At 42.4% G+C, this 17,197-nt stretch overlaps 1 protein-coding gene across 1 annotated transcript in view; it reads left to right on the top strand.

Annotated features, from left to right (window-relative positions):
• The first annotated feature begins 5,105 nt into the window (after window positions 1–5,105).
• The window catches only part of TRIP12 (thyroid hormone receptor interactor 12), a 121,567-nt gene continuing 109,475 nt past the window's right edge, over window positions 5,106–17,197 (top strand). Inside the window, 1 exon segment of the mRNA XM_006866729.1 lies at window positions 5,106–5,116. The gene's annotated coding sequence lies outside the window, so the exon portion shown is untranslated.

Below are 17,197 nucleotides of genomic sequence, written 5' to 3'. Positions count from 1 at the left end.
CATCCCAACCAGGTCCGGAATAGAGAACAGACGGTGTGGTATAATAGTGAGGAAAGTAGGTCACAGGGAGGTTTGGTTACTACATTATAAAGGCGCACCATTGCACTTAGAGTCTTTTCATTGTTAATAAATTAAGATTGGCTGCTTTTAAAATGAAACTTGATTTCTAGTACCTCACAGTATCTTTTGGATTCAGGACCTGCTATATTATACTAGGTAGTTCTTGGAGGGGGCAGTAGTTAATTAAATATAGGACTATTAACCAAGATTGATGGTTTGAACCCACCCAGAGTCTCCTTGGAGATCTGGTATGGTGCTGACGGATAAGCAGTGAACTACTAACCGCAAGGTCAGCAGTTCAACCCCAGCAGCTGCTCCTCTGAAACCTTATACAGGGTCATTACGTGTTGGCACCAACTTGACAGCACTTAACAACAACAGAGGCATCTCCAAAGACATGCCTGGGGATCGTCTGAAAAGTCACAGCCTTGAAACCCTTTGGAGCAGTTCTGCTCTGCTCTGCACACGTGGGGTTGTGAGGTACTGAACTCAACAACTAGCAGCAGTCACTTTGGGCTATTGTTGGCATACTTGAAGGTTTCAAAACAGTAAATTCAAGGTTTTCCTTTTTATGCTGTACTCTTTGAAGGTAGAAAATGTGCAAAATAGAATTTAGCAGTTCTTTTGATGTGTAATTAACTTGCCATAAAGCCCACTGATTTGCACAGTGGTTTAAAATATGTTTACAGAGTTGTGTAACTCAGAATATCTAATTTCCAAACATTTTCATCACTCCAAAAGGAAACTGTCCCCACTGGATTCTGGGCACTTTTTGGTGACGTTTTAGAAATGACAGTTTAGCTGAGACATGCTCTTTTCCTATTATAATCGTTCCCATTGTGTAGTGTGTCCTAGACCCAAAAAATACAATCAGATCCACTATTATCAAGTGGATTCCAACTCAGTGTTTCTGAGACTGTAGATCTTTACTGGAGCAGAAAGCTGCCTCTGTCTTCTGAGGATCAGCTGGTGATTTGAACTGGTGTTAGTGTTAGCAGTCCATTGCTTATCCCACAGCGCCACTAGGGCTCCTTATTATGTACTGTGGCAAATACTACTAATGGGAAGTTATAAACTAGGTTTGAGGGATCTGAATTTATCCTTTTAAAGGTCAGTGTATAAGAAAATTGTCAATTCTAATCTGGTTTTAAGTTTAGATACTTGAACAGAGACTTTGGGTCTCTCTGTTATATGAGCAATATTTGTTCTTGCTATAATCCTGAGATTGTTAGGATTAAAGAGATAGGTTGCATGCCAGAAGTTCTTGTATATTGATGCTCGATGCTCTGTTCAAACAGTGTGGAATAATAGTTTTTATTTGTCTTTGTTATTGGAGAAATACTGAATCTCTGTATGAGTCAGGTTTGAAAGAACATCCATTGCAATTTGGAGGTTTAAAAATAAATAAATGAGTACTTTAAAAAACCAGAACAAAAACCCCCAACCTGAATTAGATACTGGATTAACTGGGACTATTATTTGAAATTGACAACCCATTGGTTATTTCATGGCATCCGTAAGGACAGAATCAAGATTGCAAGTCTTAAGGACAATGGAGATTACCAGTTCATATTCTCTTACCCGTTGTCTCTACTTGTTTATCAACGTGATCTCTTTAAAACTAGCTTCCTAATGTGGCTGTGGTTAAACGTAGGTAGCCATTATAATGCCAAACTTGACTGGCTAGGTGCCCAGTTCTGATCCTCAGTTAACTTTTGGTGAATGTTGTGTGAGGATGGGACTGGGGCATAATTTGTCTGTAGAAGGTGGTAGTTTCCTTAGGACCCCATTGGAATGAAGTGGATAGAGGAAGATGCAAGTATCCACTTGTAGCATCTAATGAAATATCTGCAGAATGCCATGAAGCTCTTCAAGATTGTAATATACAGGACCATAGAGAAAGTTAAGGCAAGCAAGTAGATTGTGTTAAACTTGAATCCCACTAAACCAACCAAAGCTACTGCCATTGAATGGATTCCAATTCATAGCGACCCTAAAGGACTGGGTAGAATTGCCCTTTTTAGAAAGTGCCCAGAATGAAATCTTTACTTGAGCAGACAGTCCCATCCATCTGTCTCTTGAGGAGCAGCTAGTGGGTTCTAATTTCTGGCCTTGAGGTTAGCATCCCAACCCTGAATTTGCATCACCAGGGCTCCTTTAAACTTGAATAGGCAAACAGGATTTCAGTTGAACTTTGGTGTTGTCAGGTGTAAAGGAAAGAACTGGGGGAAAGCCAGTCTAAACTGTTGATGGAAGCTGACAGCTCTGGGGGTGGCGGTCTCCAGGATTAGCTCAGTACTGAGGTCGTCTCCAGTGTGTTCCGTCTTTGTCTCAGCAGTACTTGGTAAAGTGTTTAAGGTACAGTTTGATCGTCCTTAAGATTTGGAAAAGGCCTAAAACAAGCGGAGATGCTTTGTCTTTTCCTGTAATACCCACTACCAGAGCCCACTGCTGTGGAGTTGATTCTGACTCATTTGTTGCCGTGGTGGTGGTGGATATGTGTCGTGGAGTTGGTTCTGACTCATAGTGACCCTGTACAGGCTTTCTGAGGCTGTAAATCTTTACGGGAGCAGAAAGCCTCATCTTTCTCCTGTGGAACAGCTGGTAGTTTCGAACTGCTGACCTTGAGGTTCGCAGCCCAATTCGTAACCACTACAGTACCAGAGTGCTGCCATAAAATGGTCTAATAGCGGATTAACTCCATTTGAAAGAGTTGGATATTGTTAAGTGCCATCGAGTCGATTCCGACCCATAGCGAACCCTGTACAGGGTTTCCGAGGTTGTAAATCTTTACAGCAACAGAAAGCCTCATCTTTCTCCCGCGGAACAGCTGGTAGTTTCGAACTGCTGACCTTAAGGTTCACAGCCCGATTCAGAACCATTGTGCTACCTACTCAGAGACTCTGAAAATAATTATGGAAAGATACATGAACTCACTGTGACCACTTCTGAAATAGACCAGAGACAGGATTTGGGTGGTTTGTATGTTCATCTCTAAAGGCATAGTGTTTTCTTTAATAACCATGCATGGTGTTAGTGTTGGAGGACCAGGACGTAAAGGATGAATTAATGAAACATAGGTTCCTACTCATAGCGACTCTGTATAGGGTTTCTGAGGAGCAGCTAGTGAGTTCGAACTGCCGACTTTGCAGTTCTGACCTTTCAGTGCAAAGCTTAACCTACATTGCCACACCAGGACTCCTAAAAACAACTAAGGTGGCACATGTAGGTCAAGGATGGTTTGCTCTACATCCAGAGACTTTTTCTCATTTCTGATCAAAGTAAAATGTCTCTGTTGATGTGCTTTCTTAAATATATGTGCTCCACAAATTTTTGGAAGTAAATTTCATTCATTATATTAGTTGGTCTCTTAAGTACTTGTCTGCCTTGCTCAAACCTGAGGATTTTTTCTAAAGACATGCTCATAATTTGATCACAATAATATAAAATGTTGTTGTTGTTGCTAAGTGCCTTCTAGTCGGCTCATAGCCACCCTATATAGGGTTTTTAAGAGCAGCTGCTGAGCTTGAACCGCCAACCTTGATAATATGAAATAGGTGTTTGTAAAACCTGTTGGCCAAACTTCATTTTGTTAAATTCAATGCATATTGTATCAGAACGTCATGTCTGTGTAACTGAATAGTGTTCCACATGTATGCACGTTTTATTTGTCCATTTAACTGTTACTGACACGAGTTGTTTTCACCTGTTGGCTGTTAAGTATAATTATGTTGCAAACATTCATGTTTAAGTCTCTTTGAGTCCCTGGTTTAATTTCTTTTGAATATATAACTAGGAGTGGAATTGCTGGGTCATATGTGAAGGAGCTCTGGTGGCGTAGTGGTTACGAATCGGGCTGCTAACTTCAAGGTCGGCAGTTCGAAACTACCAGCCGTTCCGTGGAAGAAAGATGAGGCTTTCTGCTCCCGTAAAGATTTACAGCCTCGGAAACCCTGTTCAGGGTCGCTATGAGTCGGAATCGACTCCACATTAACTTAACAACAACAACAATGTGTGGTGCTATGGGTTAATGCACTGGACTGCAAAGTCAATTTGAACCTTAAGGTTGGTGGTTCAAGCTCATCAGCTGCTCCTCGGAATCCCTATGCAGGGTCGCTGTGGGTTGGAACCCACTGGACAGCACTTAACAACAATAATGGCCCTTCCATACTTGTTTTGTTTTTTAGGTGAAAGTTGTCTACCTGGTGAATTAGGTTCCCATTTAGCTAACAATTGTTACACCATTACAATTTTCACGTTGTGTTGGTATTCTCATTATTTCCATTTTGTTTGTTCTGTTTCCATTGATCTAATTTCCCTTCCCCTCCTTTTCTCATTTTTGCTATTGGGTAAATGTTGACCTCTTGGTCTCATAGTTGATTGCTTAAGGGACGTAGTATTCATGGGTGATATTGTTTATTTTAGAATCCAGTCAGTTGTTTGTCTGATCTCTTGGAGTGGTTTCAGTTCAAGGTGAAGTGGTATCTTGGGGCTTCTCCAGTCTACTACTAGTCTCTAGTAAATCTGGTGTTTTTAGAATTTGAATTTTAGTCTGGGCTTTTCTCCCATTCTAACTGGAACCATTTCATGTGCCGTTGGTCAGGACTTTGGTATTGGTAGCTGGGTACCATCTAGCTATCAGATTAGAAGAGAACTTGACTGTTGGCCCTGTGGATGAGTTTCTTCCTTGAGTCCGTTGGTTTCCTTCACTCTCTTTTCTATTCCAGATGAGTAGAGACCAGTAATTGTACTTTAGATGGCTATTCACAAACTTTTTAAGACACCAGGGACAACGCACCAAACTAGAGTGTAGACCATTAACTTTATGAACTATATACTATGTCAGTTGACTAAGTTGCGCCAGAAAACTATGGCTCTAAGCCCTTGAACCCAGTAAAGAAAAATGCATGGCATGGTCTTCCCTCCCACCTCTCCACCCCCCCGCAGTTAACTCTTAGGCTTTTCTAAGTAGTTTACACTTCAATCTTGGAGAACTCACTCAATGAGACACTGCTTTATTCCCATTCTACAGATGAGGAAGTGAAGGCTTAACTAGGTTACGGATTTCTTCATGGGAACATAGCTTAAAATAATATAGCTAGAATTTGAACTGACTCAAACAAATGGTATCACTAGATTTTTTTCTCCTACAAATACACATGTTTTCTTTCTGCTTCTCATTATTTGGCTCTCAGCATAATGTATCCCTTCAAAGAGTTGTTACCTAGTGATTACTGTTCCTTCCTGTTGCTCTCCGATTTGTCCCCGACCCTAGTTCTCTAGACATCTTCCTAGCCTTTAAGTGCAGTGCACACATAGCTTGGACCCTGTTTTGTTTTTTGCCTTTCCAGTTGAGTTCACTCCATGTGGCAAAGTCACTTTACAGTGTACTACAGAATAGACATTATGTGCCACCGATGGATACACGATCCTTGGCTGACTCAGGATGGTGTTCTCTGTGCATTTAAGCAGTAGGAATTCTTTAATGTTACTATTTTTTTGAAACAGTAGTTTGGATTACAAAGTGACTTTTAAAAAATGAACATGTATCTAAGGAGTCCTAGTGTGGCTGGACCTTGAGTTTGTTTGAACCTCAAGGTTGGCAGTTCAAACCACACCAGCCACTCCTCGGAAACTCTTTAGAGGGTTGCTGAGTCAGAATAGACTGGGCAGCACTTTTAACAACAACAAAATCTAACTTTGAACTCGAGTTTTTGAGTAGTGAAACCACATGGTAAAAGATAATGCACATAAAAACATAACACTAAGTCTCATCCTGGGAGCGCGGTGTCTCCAGGTGATAAGCAATGGACTGGTCTGCTGTTTGAGCCCACCAAACCGATCCATGGGAGAAAGATGAGCATTTCTGCTGTGAAGACCTTATACAGGGTTGCTGTGAGTTAGGACCGACTTAACAGCACTTAACAACAAAAGTCTCATCATGGGAGTCTTGGTGTGACTTTGTAACCACAAGGTCAGCAGTTCAAACCCACCAACTTCTCCTCAGAAACTTATCCAGGGTTGCTTTGTGTCAACTCAATGGCACTTAAGTCACATCATTTACAAGTTAATTACAATAAGGTGTCGGATATAGAGTTAAAATCACAACATGCTTAATGGGTTAAGGGTTTCTTTTGATTAGGGGAATGAGTTGCATGGCAGGAAATGTAAAAAGTCTCATAGGGTCCTGCTGTTCCATGGTTTTGTTGTTGTTAGGTGCAGTCAGTTGCTACTAACCCATAGCCACCTTATGCACAGCAGAAGGAAACACTGCTGGATCCTGGGCCACCCTCACAATTGTTGCCACATTTGAACCCATTGGTGCTGCCACTTTGCCAATCCATCTTGCTGGGGGTCTTCCCCTTTTTTTGTGACCCTCCACCCTACCAAACATGATATCCTTTTCCAGCGACAGGTTCATCCTGACAATATGAGAGACAAAGTTTGGCCATCCTGGCCTCCAAGGAGCACTCTGGCTGTACTTCTTCCAAAATGGATCTTCCAAAATGGATATATTGGTTCTTTTGGCAGTCCATGGCACTTTCAGTATTCTCCTCCAACACCATAACTCACAAGCATCAATTCATGTATGGTCGGTCTTGTTCAAATATTTTCTCCTGTATCTCCCATTGGCTCTCTATATTTAGGCTGTTGGGTGGTGTATATTGACATTGTTATCTGTATGTAGATATAACACTCTCTCCCCACCATACTTTCTGTACCTGCACTGATCAGTAATTTGGAAACTACCAGCTGTTCTGTGGGAGAAAGATGAGGCTTTCTGCTCCCATAAAGATTTGCAGCCTCGGAAACCCTATGCAGGGTTGCTATGATTCGGAACTGACTCCTAGGCACGTAACAACAACTTTTTGCGTAACAAAATTTGACAACTGTTCCCCTTTTAGTGCATTGAACGTTTTCCTTGTCATTTCAGGGTTAAACACAATTCTTTACTGTTTTCTTCTTGTTTTAAAAGTTTCTTCAACAGTTGTATTTTGCTCGTTTCTTTACATAGTCATGTCCTCTCTTTTAGCATCCTTCATTTGTCTGAGAATGTCTTTTCAGCAAGGCCCTTGGCATTCTCTGTCACTTTTGGCAGTTCCTTCTGGTGAGTCCAGCAGATTTTGGTGGAGAAGTGCCTTTTGGCATATTGGTTTAGTGATGTTATTTCCCAAAAAAATCTTTTAATTTTGGATTTAGCCTCCTTTGTTTCATTGTTGTTGTTAAGTGCCATAGAGTCAGTTCTGACCCATAGGGACCCTGTCTAGGGTTTCCGAGGAGCAGCTGGTGAGCTTGAACTGCCAACCTTGCAGTTCAAACAGCTTTGCAATCTGGCGCATTAACCCACAGTGCCACACCAGGACTCCTTGTTTCATTACTAGGCTATATTATTTATTCTGACTTCATGAATCAACTTTCTCTGTGGTTGTTTTTTTTTTTTTTTTTGGTGCAGTGCCGTCAAGTAATTTCACAGTCCTTTATGGTTGAGCCTATGGTTGCAGCACTGTGTCCATTCATGGTGTTGAGGGCCTTCCTCTTTTTTTGCTGACTCTATAAATGTGTTGTCCTTCAGCGACAGGCCCCTCCTGATAAACATGTCCAAAGTACATAAGACGAAATCTTGCCGTCACTTCTAAGGAGCATTGTAACACCTTCTTCCAAGGAGGTAGTGGTTACGAATCGGGGTGTGAACCGCAAGGTCAGCAGCTGGAAACTACCAGTGGTTCTGCCGGAGAAAGATGAGGCGTTCTGCTCCCGTAAAGATTTACAGCCTCGGAAATCCTGTGCAGGGTCGCTATGAGTCAGAACCGACTCCATAGCACTCAACAACAACAATGGCAACTCATGGTTTATTCATTGTTCTTCCTAAACACTATAGGAAAGGCATCAGTTCTTGCTTGATCTTCCTTATTCACTGTTCAGCTTTCACATGCGTATGAGGTGATTGAAAATACCAAGGCTTCCGGAAGGTGCATCTTAAGTTCTAGTGACAGCTTGCTTTTGGATACTTTTAAAAAGATCTTTTGGAGCAGATTTGTCGAATTCAGTATGTTAATTTGATTTCTTGATTGCTTTTTCCATGGGTGTTGATTGTGGATCCAAGTAAAATGAAATCCTTGGCAATTTTGATCTTTCTTGAATTTATTTTGCTGTTTATTGATTCAGTTTTGAGGATTTTTGTTCTCATTATATTGAGTTGCTATACATACTGTAGTCTTTGATCTTGATCAGTAAGGTCTTCAAGTTATCTTAAATTTCAGCAAGCAACACATGCCATCTGCTTATGTAGGTTTTTAATGAATGAGTCTTCCTCCAATTCTGATGCCACAATTTTCCTCATACAATCGGTTTCTCGAATTACTTGTGTTAAATGTTTTCTTGAGATGGTCTCGAAATTGTGGTGGGATGTATTTAAGGTCGTTCTTGAATATACAGCTTCTCCTCTTTCATGATGTTAGGAAAATTTTCTTCCAACAACTCTTGGGCAGTTTTCTCCTTTTATTGTCTCTTACTTTTTTTGGAATTCCAGTCATATATGTCATTCCTCATGAAAGTATTCAACATGAATAATAGGCTATCTTAGGATTTTTTTGTTTTTTCTAATTGTTCCTCTAGCAGGTAAATATTAAGAGATTTTTCTTGAAGCCTAACAATTTGGCTTTCTATTGATACAATTTTACTTTGCCCTTTTGAAGTGGTATCTATTTCTGATTAATCTTTCTGCTTTCTAATTGCTGTTTTTGTCTGGTTTCCAATTAATTTGTTTTGTTAACTTTGCTCTTGTGTGCCTGAATTTCCCCTAAGATTTGTCTGTTTTTTCCTTGATTTCATCTGCAGTTTTTGCCATCATTCTTTCAGTCTATTGAAGGTACCTAAATTCTTTATCAGTAAGTTCTGATATCATGTTTCATTTCTGATACTGCATTTTGGTCATTTATTTGAGACTTTTTTAAAAAAATTTTTTATTGTGAATTGAGTGATGAGATAGAACATCAACTTTACATTCATCCTATCGTACTTCTTCTCATTGCAATGGTTACAGTTCCTTCCATGCATCATCAAACAACCAAAGGGTATACCCTGCAAGTGTGCCCCTCCCCCCAAGCCATCAACACTCCGCCTCTCCCCCTCCCTGAGTCCAGCGTCCCCAGTTGCTCCATCTCTGGCATCACTGTTTCACTGGATAGGGTCCCACACTCTGCTTTTCTCCCTTATGGTCCCAGGGTCCTCTGCGCCTGGACTGCAAAATCAACCATTCCCCTCCTTCTGTTATAAAACTCTGCCTTTACATTTGCAACTCTCACAGTCAGTTGGCACTTATTCAGGATTGAACCACAGGAGTCTTTTCCCCATCTCCTTTCACCAGTCCCATCAGACAGGTTGGGAACTACTCAGCGGAGATTCTCCCTTCTCTCGCACCCTCTGGAACTAGGCTCCCTCTTGAAAGCTCATAAGCCAGTCACTTCTTGCCTTTGTAGCCCCCCCCATTTTGGGTAGCCAGTATCTAAGTTGCCCATCCCTGTCAACCCTGTGTATCAAGGGCATGAGAATGATCCTCGCTGTTTATAAAGATTCAGTCCCTCTTGAGCTACTACATCCGTAAGTATAGGTCAAGTTCAGCAAATTGTAGCAGATTACTCCTTTTCACCCTCTTCTTTCTTCTTCTAGTTGAGTTCTGATCATCCAGCCATGGAAGCCAGGTCAAGTGGGTACTATCTCCAAGTATGGGTGTTCTTGTGCATCTCCCCTTACTTCACATCAGCTGGATGCTTCCCTTTCCTCTCTAGTCCTCTGTGGCCATGGCCATGTCCCTGGGTCCCGGAGTCCCCAGGTGTCGCCATATTGTTGATCAACAAGGTCTCAACCCTGGTTGAACCAGGCAGGAGTGTTTTGAACGTGATCGGATTTAGCTCACGACTTCATTGCTGTTTTTCCTCCACTTCCCTTATCGGTAGACTAGCGTGGTCACCAGCAAGACCACATGCCTGCTTATATATTCCCCTTGAGTCTCAGTCTTGGAAGGGGGGTTTGCCCTGAGGGGACTCAACTGCTTGCCTTGATGGCTCCCTGGTGACCAACTTGCTTGTTCAGTCAGACTGCAGTTACTGTTTTGTGATTTTCCTGCTGGTCTTTCAAGAAGTATCTTCTGTTCTTTTAGCCACTCCAGGCTGGTCCTTTCAAGTGGAAATTTTCTACCTCAGAAGATTCTGGATGGGGATCAGGTTTCCACCTATGGTCTTATGCAGTGCAAAGGCTCCACCGGAAGCCTCCTTCAGGGCAAGTTGTAGCCCCATTTTAAGTATTCCAATCAGTTGTACATATTGTCTGGAGGGAATAGTTGCTGCTGAAGGATGTCATGCTGGGTAAGGTGGAGGGTCAGAGAAAAAGAGGAAGACCCCAAACAAGATGGATCATTGATGGCTGGATCATTGATGGCGTCAAGTGTGGCAGCGTCAAGTGTGGCACAGTGGTAGTGAGGTTGGCCCGGGATCGCACATTGTTTCGTTCTGCTGTGCATGGGGTCACTATGAGTCGGTTCTGACTCGATGGCACCTGACAACAACAACAGTCAATTATAGGCTGAAGACGGACTTATAAGATTTCTATGGTGATGTTTCTGGCTATTCCTTTCTCCCCCTCGTGTCCCACCCCCAACTGTCTATTTACAGATTTTACAATAGTAGCCAAGGGAAACCAAGATTCAAAAGACAGCCAAGCATCTTAACATTATTTCCCCTTTTACCCATTCAAACCATGCTTTAGTCCTTGTGTCCCAGAGCCCTGTTGTTCCAAGGTTGTGCACATTTCTATTTCCAGCTTTCTGAGGATGCACCATATTGTTTTGCAGAGTGATTGATTGGACCATTTTGCAATCCCACCAGCAATGTATGTTTGAGGCTCTCTTGTCTCATTACTTCGTGTAAGCTGAAATTGTTGTCTCAGAGACATTGTGGTATTGTTGTATTTTATATTTGATGATTGTATGACATAGTGTGTTCTCAGACACTTACCACCTGTGTCCTAATGAATATGATAGAGACTGGACGTGTGCATGCAGTTCTCTATTTTTCTAGCGAAGTTTAGGGTGGGGTTTCCAGCTTCCAGACGTGGGGTGGGTTCCACTGGCGGCTGCACTTCCAGGAGGGCAAGGGCTCAGAGAGAGCCATACCCCTCACTGCCTTTCCTCAGGTCCCCCTGTACTGACAGGCGTCCACTAAAGTTCCAGAACCAAACCCGCACTGCGACAGGCCAGCTGACAGGCAGCCTGCTTGTCGCTTCTCTTACGGATCCTGTTCAGCCTCCTCTTCCAGTTGGCACTTAATCTTGCTCTATCCCCCTCTGTCCTTTCCTTTGAATCTATGGTTCCAGGATCACCATCCTTATCCATTTCACTTGGTCTCCCGTGTCTTTTACTGCCGAGGGTCTGCTCAGCATTTCTAATAGGGTGGCAACCCTACTCTGCCACCTTCCTATGGAACTAGATAGGAATCTTTAAGATCATTTTATGTATTTTATTTGAGAATTTTGGGATCTTCGCCCTTCCCTTCTCTTTGTTATACATGCTGTTGATCTACAGTATAGCCAGCTTTCTGTTGGTGTCACTGTACATGGGGTTTTCTTCTTGATTTTTTTAATTTTGTGTTCATTTTGGTGAAGTCAGCTCAGGAAATAATGGAGTCTCTGAATTGTGCTTATGTGTTCACAGCGAGAACGGATCTCTCAAGCTCTGTTGATCAAGGGAAAGGACATTTCTAAGAGGTTTGCAGCATGAATTGTTGAGCTGTAAATGCCCACTTAATTCTAAAAGAATAATACACATTGTGAAAAGAATGCCAAAGTTAATCTCAGTGACTGTTGCTGGGGGGCATGTAAGGTAGCCTTTCAAAAGCATGTTACAGTAGTAAAATGTGGATGCTGGCATCAATAGTGTGGCGGTGTTGAATTGAGTCGTTCAGTGAGTTGTTCAGCCTTGGGCGATACTTGAACGATCACTGTACTAGGTAGGCTCTTGTTTTAGTCAGCACTGTGTAAATGAAGGTGTAGTAGAGATTACCCAGAGTTCAGGCTGAGGTGTATTATTCATATGCTTCCTTGTACCTCTCTACATGGGTTAACTGTCATCAGCATATCAGTAACCAGGAAGTGGTGGGTTAATGTTTTGGAATAGAATGGCACAACCGGCAGTCTGGAGACCTGGAATTCAGCTGTGTCCCTAAGTAAGTGTCTGCTCTTGAGCCATGAGGAGTTGTCTTACATAACATGAGATAATCATGCCAAGAGTGGACTGGCACGATTACGTTTAGCTCTTCGCTCGTCTAGATGCTCCGTGGTGCTGGCTCTTCTTTCTTGTTGGTTGTTGTTGAGTGCTTTCAAGACAATTCTGACTCACAGTGACTCTCTGTATACAACAGAACCAAACACTGTGCCATCCTCACACTGGAGCCTATAGTTTTGGTCCATTGTTGCAGCCATTGTGTCAGTCCCTCTGAATGAAGTTTGGTGGTGGGTGGTGTGCTGTGGAATCAGTTCCGACTCATAGCAACCCTGTATAGCGTTTCCAAGGCTGTAAGTCTTTACAGGAGCAGAAAGCCTCATCTTTGTCCCATGAAACAGCCAGTTGAGGTTTAGTGGACACAAACTTCTGGTGACCGATGCAAAATGGAACAAAATGCCTTCCATCTCCGTGATTTGTGTGGATCCGATCGTCGGTTATCCATAGGACTTTGCTGCACTGTCTGGTTTTACAGAGGTGTGGATCTCCAGAGGTTGCTTTCTCGATAGGGAATCTCTGAGAGAACGTCCACTGACAGAAAGCTGGTGATTCTTATCTGGTCTCCCATGAGTGAGTAATTCTCAGACATCTCCATTCGCCCTTGTTCTTTGCACACCTCTCACTTGAAGAAAAATAAGGGAGACATGCCCTTCTTCCTCACTGCCAGTTGTCATATTTTGCCTCAGAGCCAAGCTTATATTTTTTTCTTCCTGTAGGAGCTTGTGCTTGTTGTTAAGTGCCATCAAGTCAGTTCTGCTTCATAGCAACCCTGAGGAGTGGCTGGTGGCTTTGAATTGCTGACCTTGCAGTCCAGTACATAATCCTGCAGTGCCATACCAGGGACTTGTTGTGAAGTGCCGTTGAGTCATTCTGACCCCTTGCGACCCTGTGTAGGGTTTCCGAGGAGCAGCTAGTGAGCTTGAACCGCCGACCTTGCAGTTCAAACAGCTTTGCTGCCTGGCGTATTAACCCACAGCACCACACCAGGACTCCAGAGACTTGTTAGTAGATTACATTTTATCCCCAGCCTGTTTTCATTCAGTACTACTTTTCCTTACACACATAAATATGCATGTAAGGAAAAAGGAAAAACAAAACAAAATCCATGCACACACTCATAAATATGCGTATGTAACTATTGTCAACACAAAGGTGGGAAGAAGGCCTTTGGTTGGTGTCTCTTTTGTGCCATCTTCATGGGCCAGCCCTTTCAGAGGAGGCTTGGTATATACCATCCTTCCCTTTTCTCAGACACTGTCTGCCTCCACCATTTCAGAAACAGTCATCAACCAGTTCCCAGACCTAACAGTACATTTCAGTCTTCTCAAGAGTCCTGGTGCTGTGGGATAATACGCTAGACTGCAAGGTCGGTTTGAACCGATTCAAGCTCACCGGCCACTCCTCCAAAACCCTATACGGGATTGCCATGAGTCAGAACCTACTCAGCAGCACTTAACAACAATGAATGGAAGAAATCTATTAGGGTATAACTAGTCCAAAGAGTTTTTGGGGAACTGGATATTTATTGGCAATTTAAGAAGATAATTTTGGAGTACGCTTGCTTGATGACTAATGTACCACAGGGCATGCTACTGTAGAAAAATTATTAGCATTTCTACCAGTTACGGATCTGTAACGTTAACGTGTAACCTGAGTGTCCGAACCTCTAAATAGAAAAGTTAAACAATGATGTTCTCACCCAGAAAATTCTTCTTAGGTCAGCCTGTTAATGTTTCATCTGGCAGTGAAAGGGCGTGTAATAATTTTCTTTCTTTGTTTGTCTTGGCAAACATTTCTCAATTCTAACTCTAGGAGGCAATTTAGATTGGTGTTTCTGTTCATCTGCGTGGTGAAGACTTCTTTCCCGTTATGTGGATTCTACTCTGGAAATGTGGGTGAGCCTCCATCTCTCCCTTCTGCCTTCCAAGGAGTAGTCATACAGAGCTTGAATGCTGACCACGTCGAGGTCCTGGAGTTGCTTCCATTCCTCTGTGCCACATAGCTGCCCTGTCTGTAAAAAGGTTACTTCCAGTGCCCATTTTGAAAGGGCCATTGCCTGGCACACAACATTATCCATCACGGTTCTTATTTTACTCTTCACTTTTCATCTTCCATTGGCCCCAACAGAACGATGCTTTTCAGGTTTCAATAGTAATAACAATTTTATGTTTTATTCAATAGTCTACTGTCCCATTTGAATGGTTTATACCCCTAAATTGAATTATAAAGATCTCTGGTGGAGCAATGGTTAAGTGCTCAGATAGTAACTGAAACTGCTGTATACCAGTGGAGAAAAGACCTGGTGATCTGCCCTGCTTAGGATTTCAGCCCTAAAGGAGGGCAACTCTACTGTGTCCTATAAGTCACTCAGAGTTGTAATCAGTTCACCCTGGGTATTCAACACCTACATCAAATTCAGTTCAATGCCTGACAGACCTCTTTCCCTCAGGCAGCTCAGCACTTTGCCCCGTGTTCCAGTGGCTCTTCCTATCTTCATTCCTCAACAGAAACTTCTCTGATTATCTGGAAAGAAGGCATTCTGTTGCTCTTAATGCAAACATAAATTAATAAACCACACTGTACTATTCTAAAATGGATGCAGCTACTTAGAGCTAAAAATAAAAACATTGACTTAGAATTTACCATCCATACTCACTGCTGGCTTAGTGCTCGTCCATTCCTCTGTCCTCAGAAACTGCCCTCATGGGTTGTGGAGGAACCGTTTCTTGGATTTCCTCTCCATCTCCTACATGATGGAGGAGTTGGTCCCCCTTCCTGCCTTCTTTTTTTTCAGACTCACTATATGATTGTGCTGTGGACACTCATGAAGTAGCAGTGATTATGTGTCAGGCACTGTACTATGAGCCTGTGTGTTATCGCTCATACTTAACCCTAAGTAATAGTATTATCTTCAGTTTAGAGGAGAAGGGAACACAGATGAAGGCATGGTGCTTCTAAGTCTTAACCATGATTAAGTCCTAGAGGCAGGATTTGAGCCTAAGTGGTTTCCTTTCTTTTATGGTCACAGCAAACTCTCTGTGAGCAGCCATTGTCTCATTTGCCTTTGTATCCCTACACTTCAGCCCCTGGCATTTAGCAAAAGCTTCGAAGTTTATCCATTCCCACTTCAAAGATACCCGCATCTGAACACCTTGCCATTCTGACTTCAGCAAGAATGATTTCTTTTAGAAGCAAGGGTAACCTGACTCCATTGGATTGTAGAGTTGCTTCAATACTTGCCTTTTCTTCCAACCTGTAGTTACTAGTTGAGCTCTCCTTGCATCTAGTGTGTGCGGTTGTTCAGAGCTGCAGCTCCCGATGTGTGCAGGTTCCGAGGCCATTTTGACTGACAAGTGGCAGATGGCAAGTGGCATGCTGGCTTCTCAGTTTGTAACACTTGACTTTCCTTATTAGTGAAGTATCCTGGTTTTAAGAGGCATTGGCATGTTTACATTTTGCTAACTAGAATAAACATTAGAGTGTAAATTGCTGCAGATTGTAGTCATTACTGTTGTCATCCAACTCCTAGTTCATGATCCAAGCCAAACCAAATCTCTGGAGGCAATGCCAATTCTGAAAGCAGAAAACTTCTGTAGATGCCGCGTAGAATATCAGGATTAGGTTTTTTAAAATGTAGTAAATATCATATGTGAAAATGGAGTCTTGGTGGGGTCTTACGGGATAATGAGCTGTACTGCAAGGTTGGTGGATCTCAAGCTCACCAATTGCTCCTAGGAAACCCTACACCGGGGTCGCTGTGAGTGGGAACCAGCTCAGAGGCACTTGCTGGGAAAATAATACAGCTTTCATGCCCTTTTTAGAGATGTTTATCAAATAGATGGGAGATCCTGGTGGCTCAGAGTAGACTAAGTATGTTGGGTTGTTAACCTACCAGCCACTTGGAGGAAAATGAGGCTTTCTGCTTTCCTAAAGATTGACGACCTCAGAAACCTTCAGGTGATTCTGCTGTGTCCTGAAGGGTGGCTACGAGGACGAGTTGACAACAGTGAGTTTCTTAAATATGGACGAGGCTGTGATTACACTTGGAAACTGTACTAGCTGCTTTGGGACTGTCCAGACCTCAGGTCTCGCAGAGAGAATTCCTTGATGAGAACCCAAGCATAAATCTTAACTGTTTAATCTGTTTTCCCATCCATTTTCTTGTATAGAATTTGACTGTCAAGCTAAATATTCTGTACACATAGAATTCAGATGAAGTTTAATCCAAATTAACGAATTATTTGTTGGAGATTTAGAGCCATGAACAGAGTCAACATGAGTTTTGTTTCCAGACTTGATGATAATCCCTCCACCGTTTAGTCTTTCTTTGTTCTGTTGAATTTGAAGACACACATCATCCATTTTAGTTCCATGTTATCCATGTTTTCAGACTTTTTATGAAAGGTTTTACATGAAAAACCTTGGCGATTATTTTCACAGAAACGAAAGTCTTACCGTCTTTCGAAGAGTAATTTCATATAAAGAGTAGTTGATGCTGTACGTGCTTTCAAGTAGATTCCGAATCACAGCGACCCTATATAGGGGTTTCCCATGAGCAGCGGCTGGGTTTGGACTGCCTGCCAACCTTGTGGTTCCGCAGTTCAGTGCTAAATCCTTACGCACTACACCAGGAGTCTGAAAGAGTAGGTTAATGTCAAGAACTTGAGCGGCGCCATTGCTCCTTCTGCTGGTTTTGTTGATACCTGGCCCAGGGGGAGGTCCTGTGGTCATCCTAGGTTAATTTTAACCTTTTGCTATTTACTTTCTGAGCAGTCAAATTCCAAAGTTGAACTGTGTCTCCTCTTCTTCCTCAAAGATGAGTTTATGCTTTAAAAGCAAGCAACACTTGGATGCATGAGTATC

This window comes from Chrysochloris asiatica, unplaced genomic scaffold (genome assembly GCF_000296735.1).
Source record: "Chrysochloris asiatica unplaced genomic scaffold, ChrAsi1.0 scaffold00096, whole genome shotgun sequence".
NCBI lineage: Eukaryota > Metazoa > Chordata > Mammalia > Afrosoricida > Chrysochloridae > Chrysochloris > Chrysochloris asiatica.
This window is presented reverse-complemented; position numbering and strand designations above follow the sequence as displayed.